This window comes from Rosa chinensis, chromosome 4 (assembly GCF_002994745.2).
Source record: "Rosa chinensis cultivar Old Blush chromosome 4, RchiOBHm-V2, whole genome shotgun sequence".
Classification (NCBI taxonomy): Eukaryota; Viridiplantae; Streptophyta; class Magnoliopsida; order Rosales; family Rosaceae; genus Rosa; species Rosa chinensis.
The window spans coordinates 38,757,562-38,770,928 of NC_037091.1; the positions used below are offsets into that span (position 1 = coordinate 38,757,562).

A 13,367-nucleotide genomic window follows, 5' to 3' on the forward strand; every position below is an offset into this window, starting at 1 on the left:
TAGATTATTTTCAGAAAAATTCCCTACAAATAATTAGACAAAATTTAAGTTTTATACAATCACAACTAGAAGATAATAATAGAAATATACAAAGGTTTCCTAGTAGAAAAGAAATAAAAGAGCTTGTAGACATCATTGACAGTAAGCCGAAGCAAGTAGAATTGCAGTCCTTAGAAATTGTAGAACAGCTGAAAATAGAAGTACAAAAAATAAAATTAGTACAAAAAGAGTTAACAGAGCAAGTAGAAAAATTGCATAGTAAAATAGATAGATTATTAGTTTAATGAATGATTCTAGAAACAATAATAATTACATCAAAGCATTAAAAGAAGTTAGTGAGTTAGAAGAAGAACCAATAGGATTTTCAGACTTTACAACAAGTGTTCCTAGTAATAATATTCCCATAAGGCAAAATAATATTATTATCCAATTGATAATAAATTTAGCAGAAAAAATAGATCACATAGAAGAACAAATAGCAGAAATTAATCAACTTTTAAATAGCACATCAGCATCATTACTACCATCATTAGTTACTAAATTAGAAAATTTAACATTAGGCACAAGCAATATAAGAAAAAGAAAATAAACCCTTTTGATAATAGCAAATGGAACTCTTTAGAAGAAAAGGAAAAGAAATAGTAAGAACCGAAGATATATATCCTAGTGAAGAGGAAGCACAAGACTTTCTTAGAAATGGATTTTTAAGATCACAAAGAAATAGACATAATTTATATCAATTAGGAAGATTTGAAAATAGAAATAGCATAGTAAGTAGCATAAGTCAATATGAAATAAGTTGCATAGATAAAGAAGTTATACTAAATTTACTTAGTAATTCGGCAATAGAACAACTTAGAAAATCAAACTATTCACAAATTCATATAGGAACTATATTAATCGGAATAGCAGGATTAACTAGAGCACAAGTAGGAACTAAAGCATTAGTATACATATATGATGATAGATGGGATAATCACCAACAAGCAGCCATAGCAACAGCTGAAGTAGACCTTAGCACAGACTTAGCAATTATAGGTTGCATTCCAAATTAGGTAATGAATATTAAAGAATTTAGTAAATATATTAAGGTAAGCATTAGAACAAAAAATTATAATATGAAAGGCGATTTTAAAAACTTAAGTGTTAGTTTAATGTATGTAGGAAAAGTGTCAGACAAATTTAACTATAAGTTTAATGTTGAATTCCAAAACTTAGTACAAACTTTTGGAAGTAAACATGTTAATATGATAGAAGCAAAACCAGTAGATAATAGTTTTTTAGAAGGAACTCAATGGTTATTACCTAATTTACATGGATCAAAAAATAAACAACTTGATAAAGCACAAATTTTTGAAAATCACTTAGGAGAAGCATCAGTAAGGTTTAGCAATTATAGACAAATAGAAAATGTAGACGACTTAGAAAGTGAAGCAGAAATTAATATGGCTTTTGATAATTTAGAAATCAATATGATTGAACATAATTTTGATAACATAGTAGATAAATTAATAGAAGACATAGATAATTTGAGTGAAGAACAATACTTTGAAAAATATAAAACTTATGAATTAGGATTACATAGTCTAAATGATGAGGAATTGAAGCAATTAATATTAAAAATAGGATTAGAACATATTATAGGAGAAAAAGAATATAACAATATGTTAATAGAAGTAGAATGTATGCCTGTAGAAGAAACTAGTTCAACAGGAACTTCAGGAATTCATACTGAACCAAGAGTAGGTTGAACCGATCAACAAAATATAAGACCAACTAGAGAACATTATGCAGAAAATAGTAGAACTTATGATTATGAAGAAACTAGACCTAGAAGAAATAGAATACCTTATTCAGGAATAGAACATGTAAACTTAGCAGGAAATATATTAAACATAGATCATGTAGACCCACAAGATTGGGAAAAAACAATAGAAAGATGGGAGAAAGGATGTGTACATGCGGCAATCATGTTAGATTTTAGTAATACAACTGATATGTTAGATTATTTTGAACATACTTTAGATGGAATGGTATTTGATTTCTTTCAAGCATGGAAAGTAAAAAAATCCACAACAACATCAAGCAGCAAAAGAAACTTTTAATATAGATACTTTTGTTAAACTTATTAAGTATGAGTTTTTAGATCATAATAAGTTAGATGGTAGAAACGAACAAGAACAAATTAGAGCAATAAGAAATTTAGAACAATTACAAATTTGTGATTTGCAATACATAGGAGAATATACTACAGATTTCTTTAAATATTTAGGAAGAACAGGTAGGATTAATGACATAAATTTATTAAATACATATATGACTAAAATTAAAGGACCAATAGGAGAAAAAATATGGAGAGAATGGCAAAAACACCCTAGAAAAGATGATGTAGCAATAGGACCTAGAACACAACATGTGTATGATATATTAAGAGAAGAATGTAGACAATTAAAAGCAAAGAGACAAATTAGAAAACAATTTTACATGAGCTGTAAGAACATAGATTTACCTAAGCAATATGGTTGTCATAGGAAAGATAAGTATAATAAGAAAATTAGACCATATAGAAAGAGCTATAGGAAGAAGTATAGATCATATAAGCAACATAAGACCTTTGACATACAACCTTCAAGAACCTTTAGGAAGAGAAAATACATTCCTAAGCACTTTAGGAAAAGAACCAATAAACCTTGGATTAGAAAATACAAAGCACCAAAAGATAAGAGTACTTGTAAATGTTATTTTTGTGGTGAAGTAGGACACATTAGACCTAAATGTCCTAAGTTAGGAAAACAACCTAGAGAAAAAGTACAATTAATTGAGCAATTTAAATTAGAAGAAGATGAAGACTTAGAGTCAATATATAGCTTAGACAACTTAAGTGATAGTGAAAGCATTTATAGCATAAATAGCATAGATATGTTATCCGAATCAGAATTAGAGTCAGATTACTCTAGTAATTCAGATAGTGAACTAGATGAAAATATATGTATGTTTGAGGAAGAACAAGAAGAATTTCAATATGTTAATTTAGGTTGGCCTCAAGAATGTAGTAAATGTAAGAAAGTAGTAGCTGAAAAATATTATACAAGCAAGATAATATTTTGTAAACCTTGTTATACTAATGAAACATTAGAGCTAAATTCAATAGAGGACGAAGAAATTAATATGCAAAACATTGGAGAAAATCAGAAAACTAGTTCTTTAATAACTATTAATTGTGAGTTAGAACTATCTAAAGAACATAAGATTCAAACAGTAGCTATGATAGATACAGGTAGCACTAAGAGTGTCATAAAGGAAGAGTTAGTACCAACACAATTTAGGCAAAAACTAGTTAAACCAGTTAGAGTATCACAATTCGATACTAGAACTGTATACTTAACACATTGTATGACTAATATACCTATGAAGATAGAAAGACAATTATTTACCTTACCTTTAACATTTATATCACCCGTAGGATCTTATCAATTTATCTTAGGATTAAACTTTCTTAAAAGCTTACAAGGATTTTTGTATATACCTCCGGATATAACTTTCTTTAAGAAAGGTATAACTACAACTGATCAAAGTAATTTGATAGAAGCTTATAATAGCATTAGCATAGAAGAGTCAAGAGAAAATAGCTTTAGAGAAGAAGAAAATCTAGATAACAATGTCGATGAGCAGAATAGTATAGAATATGATGAATCAATCTTTGAACTTGAGTATCCAAACATAGGAGAAGTAGCTCTAGTAGAACTGAAACAAATAGGTAGACCTAAAACATTAGAATAATTATTACAATTAGCAGAACAAACTCGAATCATAGGAGAAGATCCCCAACTACATTGGAATAAAAATAAGATTTTAGCAAAATTAGATATAATTAACCCAGATTTAACTATTAAAACAGCAGATATGCCTTGTAATTTATTGGATAAACAAGAATTTGAGCAGCAAATAAAAGAGTTATTAAACCTTAAAGTAATTAGACCTTCTAAATCTAGACATAGGTCAGCAGCCTTTGTAGTTCGAAAGCATTCTGAACTAAAAAGAGGTAAAGCTAGAATAGTTTATAATTATAGGAGACTAAATGACAATACTTATGAAGATAGTTATAAATTACCTAATAAAGATGAGTTAATAAATAAGATTCAAGAGAGTAAATACTTTAGTAAATTTGATTGTAAATCAGGTTTTTGGCAAATTAGATTAGCTGAAGAATCAATAGAATGGACAGCCTTCACTTGTCCAGAAGGACACTTTGAATGGTTAGTCATGCCATTTGGATTGAAAAATGCACCTTCTATTTTTCAAAGAAAAATGGATCAACTTTTGAAGAAGTATGATAGTTTTTGTAGTGTATATGTAGGTTTTTGTAGTGTATATGTAGATGATATACTTATACACAGCAAAAATAGAAATGAACATAGAAAACACTTAGAAATAATCTTGCAAGAGTTTATAGATAATGGTATCATTATTAGTAAAAATAAAATAGACTTAGAAAAACAAGATATAGAGTTTTTAGGAATATATATTAAGTCAGGAACTATTCAATTGCAGGAACATATAGCTAAGAAGGTTATAGAATTTCCAGATCGATTAGAGGATAAAAAGCAGTTACAAGCATTTTTAGGATTATTAAATTATGCTAGAAGTTTCATCCCAGATTTAGGAAGAAAAATAGCAGTTTTACATAGTAAGACTAGCAAAACAGGTCAGAAATACTTTAATACAGAAGATATTAAGTTAGTTCAGCAAATTAAACAAGAAATTACACAACTTAAACCTTTAGCACTACCATTAGATAGTAGTTACAAAATAGTAGAAACAGATGCATCAGCATTAGGTTGGGCAGGAAGTTTATATCAGAAAAAGTTTAAAGAATTACCAAAGTCTGATGAGCAAATTTGTAGATATGCATCAGGTAAATTTAGTGACATACAATCTCGATTACCAGCCACAGATTTAGAAATATTAGGCATAATTAATTCTTTAGAAGCATTTTCTTTATTCTTACATAATGAAATATTTACAATTAGAACTGATTGTCAAAATATTGTTTCTCATTATAATAAAATCACTACTAATAAACAAGCAGCCAGAAAATGGGTCAATTTTATAGATTGTATTATAGGAAATGGATTTAGGCCACAATTTGAGCATATAAAAGGAGCTGATAATACACTTGCAAATATCTTATCTCGGCTTCTTCTTTGACAGGTATGGACTTTTTCAGGCCTTCATCTTCTAGTACTCAAAGAGCAAAAAGTGGTGTGCCACCTCAAGGTGGTAATACACTAAGCATGACAGCAAGATCAACAAATATTAGTTACAACTTTAATGGCTACACTGTGCAAGAAATTAGAAATCCACTCTTTAGATATAAAAGTACAGCATCATTATCGACTAGACAACAAGTTCTATTAGATAATTTTTGGAATATTAGAATAAATGTTATGGATATGAGAAGAGGTCAAGAAAAATTAATTAGAGCACTTGAGCAGGAATTTTCAGCCAATAATTGTGATCTTGCTAGATATCAAGAAGAGTATCCTAAGTCAAGAGCACAATATGCTAGACTTCAGACACAATATAATCACCTTAAAGCACAGCATGATAATCTGAATGCATTGTATTATAATTTGCAAAATGAGCATGATACAGTAGTTGATCATTTTCGTACACTAAATATAAATTATCAGAAAACAGTTGAGTTTATTAAGCAAGAAGAAGAAAGTAGTTGGCCTGCATCTCTGTTAGAAAGAGAAACAAAAAATCCCTACTTTTTACAAGCCCTAGCAAAAGAAAGGTTTTAGTATTTACCTCATGATTGTAAAGATAAAATCTTCAAGTTACAGCATGATAAGCATCTTTCCCTTCAAGTAGCTATCCAGAATTTTCTCTTTAATCTTATATCTCATCCTCAACCTGGTATAGGAGTCATTTGTCATGATACATTTTCTCACCCTGAAGAAAAAGCACGATTTCATATTCTATTAGCTACTATTAATATGAGAGACTTTGGTGAAATGTACATTGAGCATGATAATCGTAGAGTTAGAGTTACTCCAGGTTTTCTAATGGAACATGGAGTGTTAAAAAGTCTTTATGTCCAAAATGAACATCATATAGAGTCATTCTCCTATCACCTTAAGTATGCTATATCTCATTATCTTAAGCAATGGGGAAGTATAGGGTTAGGTTATAGTACTATCCGACTAGAAATAATTAGCATTCCTTCATATCCTCGTAGAACCAGTCTATATCATGATAAAGCCAGACACCTAGTCATCATATCACTTCGTAATTATATAGAGCCACCTCCTTTACCAACAATTGATGTGGCACCAACAGTGGAGGATATTCACAAATTTCGTGCAGCCCAGCTTGTAGTAGATGATTTCTTTGATGATACAAATCTGCAATTAATCTACCAAGCCAATGCTGTAAATATCTACACCAGAGAACACCTGGATGGAGTACCACGACCAGGAGAATTGTACACTGTTGATATGAGCACAACCACTAAAGAAGTGTATGATTTATTGTATAAAGAAGAGCAGGAGCGCCAACAAGTGAGAGAAAGTGATGTTGATTACTGGAATAATCTCGATGATGAAGAACTCCATAACATTGAAAACATGATGGATGCTTGACGATCATCTCACTACATCAACATAGAAGATAAGACTCAAGCATGAAGATCTATTTCACACTTTTCAAGAAGTTCATTTCTCAAGCAAGAAGATCAAGATGAACAGCTCAACATAGTATTCTCAGCAACTGGCAAGAAGAAACGAAGCAGTGATCCAAGAGGCAAGAGGCAAGAAAAAGCCAAAATAACATTCAGCATGGGACAAGCAAGGAACTCCTCAAAAAGAAAAGGACATCAATGTCTTTTCACAGCAAAGAGTTGTGTGACTGGGCAACTTTCGCTAGTACTGGGGCAAATGGGAAATATCCCTTCAAGGAAAGATCAATTCCAAATCCTGAAAACAAAGTATAAAAATGAAAGCTTACTTTCTATCTTCACACAATCTCGTTTTGGTTGTGGTAAAATTTAATTTTACTACATTTCACTTTTCATGGTCTTGTTGACCTGAATATTGACTAACCTCTAAAGCACTAACGGCATCCTCATTTTTCCCTTCACGTGATCAGCACGGGGTTTGTGTAGCTCAACTGCCGTGTACTGAAGACCTTTCGCTATCCTTTTTTTATATTTTATTTTTTTATTTTAGAACAAAGCGTGTCTATCCTTCTTTCTTGTAATAAATGCATTGTTTTATTCAATGTTTTAAATCGCTGAGGCATAATCAAGGCGCGTTCGGGAGAGCCTCACTAAAGTGCAAATTTTAAGGCTACGATCTTGAGTTACGCTTTACGATATAAATATTTATCACTAAAACATTGAAATATAGGGGAACAAAATTATTCATGGTCACAATTTTGATAATTACGCTAACAGTGAACAATATACCTGGCAAATATATATGGGTCAGCCTTGCTTATCATGAATTAATAAACAAGGTTGAAGGAAGCTAGTGTTTCCTCATCTTAGGCTTCGTGTGGTGATGATAATGCTGCTTCCCAGAGTAGAATTCAGCTTTGACAAACAACTCATCAAGCTTTCCCACTTTTTACTATCCTCATTCCAAACATCATCGAGCACCAGCACATATCTCTTCCCTGTCAGCTCTTCTTTTAGAACTTTAAGCAATGCATCTTGGCTTTTCACTCCAGCCTTTTCTGGTATTAGAGAGTCTACCATCTGGCTTAAAATCACATCGACACTGAAAGTGTTTGATACTTTGATACACACACCCATATTTTCTTATGGAAGTGTGAATCTATAGCAGGTTCATTGTACACTGATTTAGCCAAAGTCGTCTTTCCCAGTCCCGGCATTCCCACAATGGCCATAACTGAAAGATCCTGCTGATTGTTGGAGTCGGTCAAGCTCTCAACTATTTTTGACACAACACCCTCCCTTCCAACAACCTTTTCATCCTTCTCAAAAAATGAGTCCGTTTGCTCCCGATCCGGCCGTTCCCCTCCAGGGCTTGAATATCTCTTCTTTGCAACCAAGTTGATGAAAGCTCCCTCATTCTTAAGCTCTACCAAAGCATCATTGATCTTCCTAATATTATGCGCCATTTTGAGACGAAACAAAAGGGGATTAGAGGCAGAAAGGAAGTTGAGTACCTTTCTCTTCATGTGGTTTTGCAGTTCCACTTTGCGCCGGATAACTTCATAGTTGAATTCATCCAACACTTCATCGGCATCGTGAGCTATGTCTTTCAGTTTCTTGACCCACTCCTCTACTGCCTTGCCCTGATCTTGTGGTTTCTGAATTCTGATCGGCAGCGCCGTGTAAGAAATCTTGAATTAATGATGAATAAGGACTTCCTGAGCTTCTTCAGTTCGGCCTTGAACCCCCATGCAAGAGTGAGTTCTTGAGAGGCAAGTGAAGACACCTTGGTCAGAATTCCCTCAGCAGCGAAAGTGAGCAGAAATTCAGCTGCCATATTTGATAATAATTAATTAAGTGATAGATTTTCTGATCATTGGTCTCCTGTGGATGTATGAACTCTCAATTTATACAAAGATAGATGGTGTGAGAGAAATCATTAAATTCTTTGCTTGATATATAAATGTAGAAAAGCTCGCGGCAATACTTTAGTTGGCTCCATCATCGTCATTTCTATTTCTAAAACCACACCCATTTGTACATAACCAGTTTAACAAAGAATAATACTTAAAAAGAAAGAACATAGAAAGAGAGAATAATACTTGGATTGAGAATAACGCAATCAGAGGCATCCTTCATATGCTTGGCTTGAGTATAATCTCATGTACCACACACACCTGGCAATATTATATTGATCTCCTTCAAAGGATAAGCTTTTTTCTCATGACCGATGAAGCAAAAATAATTGAAAGTACAGAGAACAATTTATGTAATTCTGGCATTCTGCCATGGAAAAAGATTATCACCGCAAATGATTTACTGAGTTTCATTTTTTATCATCATCACTCGGCTACATCAGATTTTGTTTACTACATTTCTCTTTTAACGGGGTCCTTCGACTTCAATTGACATTAATCAAGTTACACATAATCATTTACTTTTTTGCTTTTCAAAATTGATGCTCTATTCTCTGCTACCAAATTAATTTTATCCATTTTTAAGAGGGTAGATTGCTAAATGGTACCTCAAGCAGTCAAGCAACAAACTAGTTGTTGGATTAAAAATTGCACAAAGTGTAAAATGTCACGTAATTTCACTCGTATTCATTAACAGAATAGAGTTTTAATTATTTCGGGTTTGACCCATTCAAGACAAAATGTGTCTTTTAATTACAATATCTTGTTACAAGAGAACACCCTTTGATTCCATTTATAAAGAAACCAATGTGTGTTTGTTTGTTTTTGAGGCTGTACTCGAATTTTGGAATGAGTTGCCTACGTACCCGGGAAGGGATCAAGCCACTCGTAGTTCAAGAGTTCCAATGAATGAATGACCCATTGGAAGACTTGGATTTTGGGATGTGAATAGTGTTTAGGATGCGGTTGCATCTAGATGATTTGATTCCAGATTGCCTACATACCCTTGCGGGATCAAACCACTCGTAGTTCAAGCATTTGGGATTCAAATGGGTAGATGACCCATTTATTTTTGGATTTGTGTTTGAGATATTTGTGAGGGTTTAGAGCCCTTGAATTTGCTTTTGGATAATTTGGGAATGATTTGATTTTTCTAGTGTTCAGGTGAATTTGGGAATGATTTGATTTTTCTGGTGTTTGGGTGAATTTGACTAGTGGAGTCAGAGATTCGGATTGGCTGAATTTGACTGGTAGAGTCAGGGATTCGATTTGAATTTGTGGTTGCAACTAGTGGGTCGCTAGATTGCCTACATACCATGTGAATGGATCAAACCACTGTAGTTCATGCATTTGGATTTTGTTTGGTTTTGTACCGATTTTGGGTATTTGTCTTTTTCTTGGTTTTGTACCAAAAGGATTTCCATTTGGGTCTCGAAGCATTTTCTTTACGAAACCAATATTCGGGTATTTTTGATTTGGACACCCGCAGCGTCGAGTAAAATACGAATCGCACATTTTAATTTTCGTCTGAAGATCAGAGGCACCCATCGAGCTTTTCTTTTTCTCTTTTAGACACCCGAATTTATTATGGGTCACCGTTAGAAGCTTCATAGAGGCCCAAAGTGGTGCGGAGGCCCAGCTGCTATATTTTCCCAATTTCCTTTTTCTCCTTCTTTTTTCACTTCTTATATTTCTTCTTTCCACCGTCGTTACCCAAAACCCAGACAGAACATGAGCTCGGCGCTACTGCCAAGTCGAATTGGAGATGGGTCCGAAGATGGAATGTGATTTGGAGATGGGAGCACGCATGGGTCTTTGACTAGAAGAAATCTCTCAACACTTAGAAGCTTGAAATTTGCTGTATTGCTTCTTCCTGTGAGAAATTGGGTAAGAAATTTCTCCTCCTAGCTCTCGCTTCCAGCTTTGTAATGAAGGCCAAGTACTGACACTATTTCTATTTTATTTCACAAGAAAATTGGCCGTTGTTTCGTAGGTGAGGCTAGATTCATTTTATCACCTAATTCAATTGTGAATCGACAACTTTGTGAAGCGGTAAACTTCTTTGTCTTCATTGAACATTTTAATTTTCTTCCTTTGTGTTCACAGACCCAGTACGAAAGGCTTACAACTTTGGCAAAAGCAATCTTGGTTGCAATTGTTAATTAACTGTTTTGTCTTGTGCATAGCTTAAATAATTAAGCTTTATCCTCTCCAACTTCACCACACTCTTCCTTCTCTCTTTTTCTTTTTGCTTTGTGCTTTGTCAACTACTGCAATTGTCTTGTTCACATTGGTTATCATTGTTTAAACTTTCAAGTTCAATCTAGAATACCACCGCCAACCTCTTGGAATGAATTTGGTTTGGCCTTGGTGTATGCTTCTGCGTTACAACATACTTCAAGCTAGAGCTCGTTAGTTTCTAGAAGTCAATGGCTTTGGTCCTTTGTGAACGAGCAGACACGCTGCACCCTTAAATTTCTTTGCGCCGATTGTGTTATTGGCATCGGTGCTTGTGGATAGAAATATGGAATTTGAGACAGGCTAATTCGTTGTGGTGGTTGACAGAGAGCAGCATGGATAGTCATGGTTTTGTTGTCAGCAGATTTGGCGAAGTTTGTAGCTATGAGCCTATGACAGCTTTGGGAGACGGGGCTCCGGCATGTTCATCGGGATGCTGCCCGGCATGAGGCCATCGGGACGCTACCCGACATGGTTCATCGGGACGCTGCCCGGTATGAGTCATCGGGACGCTGCCCGGCATGAGTTCATCGGGACGCTGCCCGGCATGAGTTCATCGGGATGCTGCCCCGCATGAGGTCATGCATGGTTCATCGGGACGCTGCCCGGCATGGTTCATCGGGACGCTGCCCGGCATGGTTCATCGGGACGCTGCTCGGCATGGTTCATCGGAGACGCTGCTCCGGCATGTTGTCTTTGACATCATTGACAGTCGAAGGTGCCGTTGTGGGGAGGGCCTGCAACAGAAAAGAAAAGGAGGTGGAGAGCGATGGAATGAGGTTTGAACCTTTTGTCTTCCAAGCTCCTTTGCTGCTTTCTCCTTCTGCTTTTGCACCACTGCTGTCCTCCCCTTTTCTGCTCTTCATGTGGTGCTTATATACCGCACTCGAGATGAGTTTGGCTTGTGTATACAACATAGAGAGTTTTAGAGTTCAACTTGAAGTGAACTAGTTGGACATAACTTTTGACGTGAAGACTGCGACTTCTTTTTCAATTTCTTGTCTAGACTTTCAAACAAGCTAGAAGTCAGATGCTTTGCGAACCCAATATAAGCAGCTTAATTATTTCTTTTGTTTAGAGTTTCACTAGCTATCAAACTCGTCCCCTATTTTTCTTGAAATAAAAGGTTTTTAATTTTACTTAAATTAAAGCACTCTTATTTTCTTTCAGTGGACGAAACTCATTGTAATTGGGTATGTATTTTTTTCATTTCAACACTAGCACTCGTAATTTTTTCACACTTTAGTCCCTTCTGTGTATTTTAAGTTCAAGTAGCAAACTAACACAGCTGAGTAGGCTAAAGAAGAAATGATTATGGTATCTTCAAAACTAATGTTTATAGACAAACTCTGGACGAATGAAGATGCAATTAGCTACATATCTTATAATCTAATCTTGGATAGAAAGAGAATGTACTTTGCTTTTTCTTTTTCTATGGCATCTACTTGATTCCAACTCACTTTAAGCACCGTGTTCCATGAAAGTAAACGACATGCCCCAAATTAGGCCTGGCAACGTGCGGGTATAGTGCGAGTATGGTGCGGGTTCTTAATGGACCGGGTTCTTAACGGGTCGACCCGGTAAAAACCCGTTAGCTTAATGGATTTCGCGGGCCAAACCCGGCGGGTTTGCGGGTTTTCCGTTGGAACCCGTTAAGACCCGTAAACTTTTTTTTTATTTTTTATTTTTTAACTTTTTATCAAAGCAATTAAAACCAGTTAAGACTTATGTATATAACCCCCTCATTTGCCATTTTCTCTATATGAACTTTTTTGGTTTTCTATTTTGAAATTTTTTATTTTCTATCTTTTTAGATTTTTTTTCCTTTCCTTTTTTGACAAAAAATAATTCACAAATCACAATTATACGACGATCCAATGGTCGGACCCTCACAGATCACCTAGAGGATCATCTTTATCGATTTATACGAAGATCCAACGGTCGGATCACCTAGAGGATCATTTTTACCGATTTATACGATGATCCAACGGTCAGATCCTCACGGATCTCCCTTAGTTTCATCCTCTCAAAATTATACAACGATCCAACGGTCAGATCCTCACGGATCACCTAGATGATCATCTTTACTGATTTATACGATGATCCAACGGTCAGATCCTCACGGATCGCCCTTAGGTTCATCCTCTCAAAATTATACGAAGATCCAACGGTTGGATCGTTCCGGATCGCCCTTAGAATCATCCTCACAAAATTATATGACAATCCAACGGTCGGATCCTCACGGATCGCCTTTTGAATCATCTTTGCACAATTATACGAAGATCCAACGGTTGGATTGTCCCAGATCGCCTTTAGAATCATCCTCACAAAATTATACGACGATCCAACTGTCGAATCCTCACGGATCTCCTTTTGAATCGTCTTTTCACAATTATACGAAGATCCAACTGTCGGATCCTCACGGGGAATAAGAAAAATTATAAAAATGCCCTGGTTGAAAAATAAATAAATAAATAAAAATGGGGAACCCGTATGGGTAATGGGAAATGGGTTTTTTGGAAGGATTTTGA

At 34.7% G+C, this 13,367-nt stretch overlaps 2 long non-coding RNA genes across 2 annotated transcripts; one reads left to right on the forward strand and one right to left on the reverse strand.

The window, feature by feature from the left end:
• Positions 1-5,820: 5,820 nt before the first annotated feature.
• LOC121052423 lies at positions 5,821-8,838 on the reverse strand. Its single transcript, XR_005809013.1, has 3 exons — positions 8,785-8,838; positions 7,472-8,512; positions 5,821-5,958 (listed from the first exon to the last, which is right to left on the reverse strand). It is a non-coding gene; the product is annotated as an uncharacterized LOC121052423 (long non-coding RNA).
• Positions 8,839-10,317: 1,479 nt separating this feature from the next.
• Positions 10,318-11,934, forward strand: LOC121052408. Its single transcript, XR_005808973.1, has 3 exons — positions 10,318-10,485; positions 10,570-10,650; positions 11,164-11,934. It is a non-coding gene; the product is annotated as an uncharacterized LOC121052408 (long non-coding RNA).
• Positions 11,935-13,367: the final 1,433 nt, after the last annotated feature.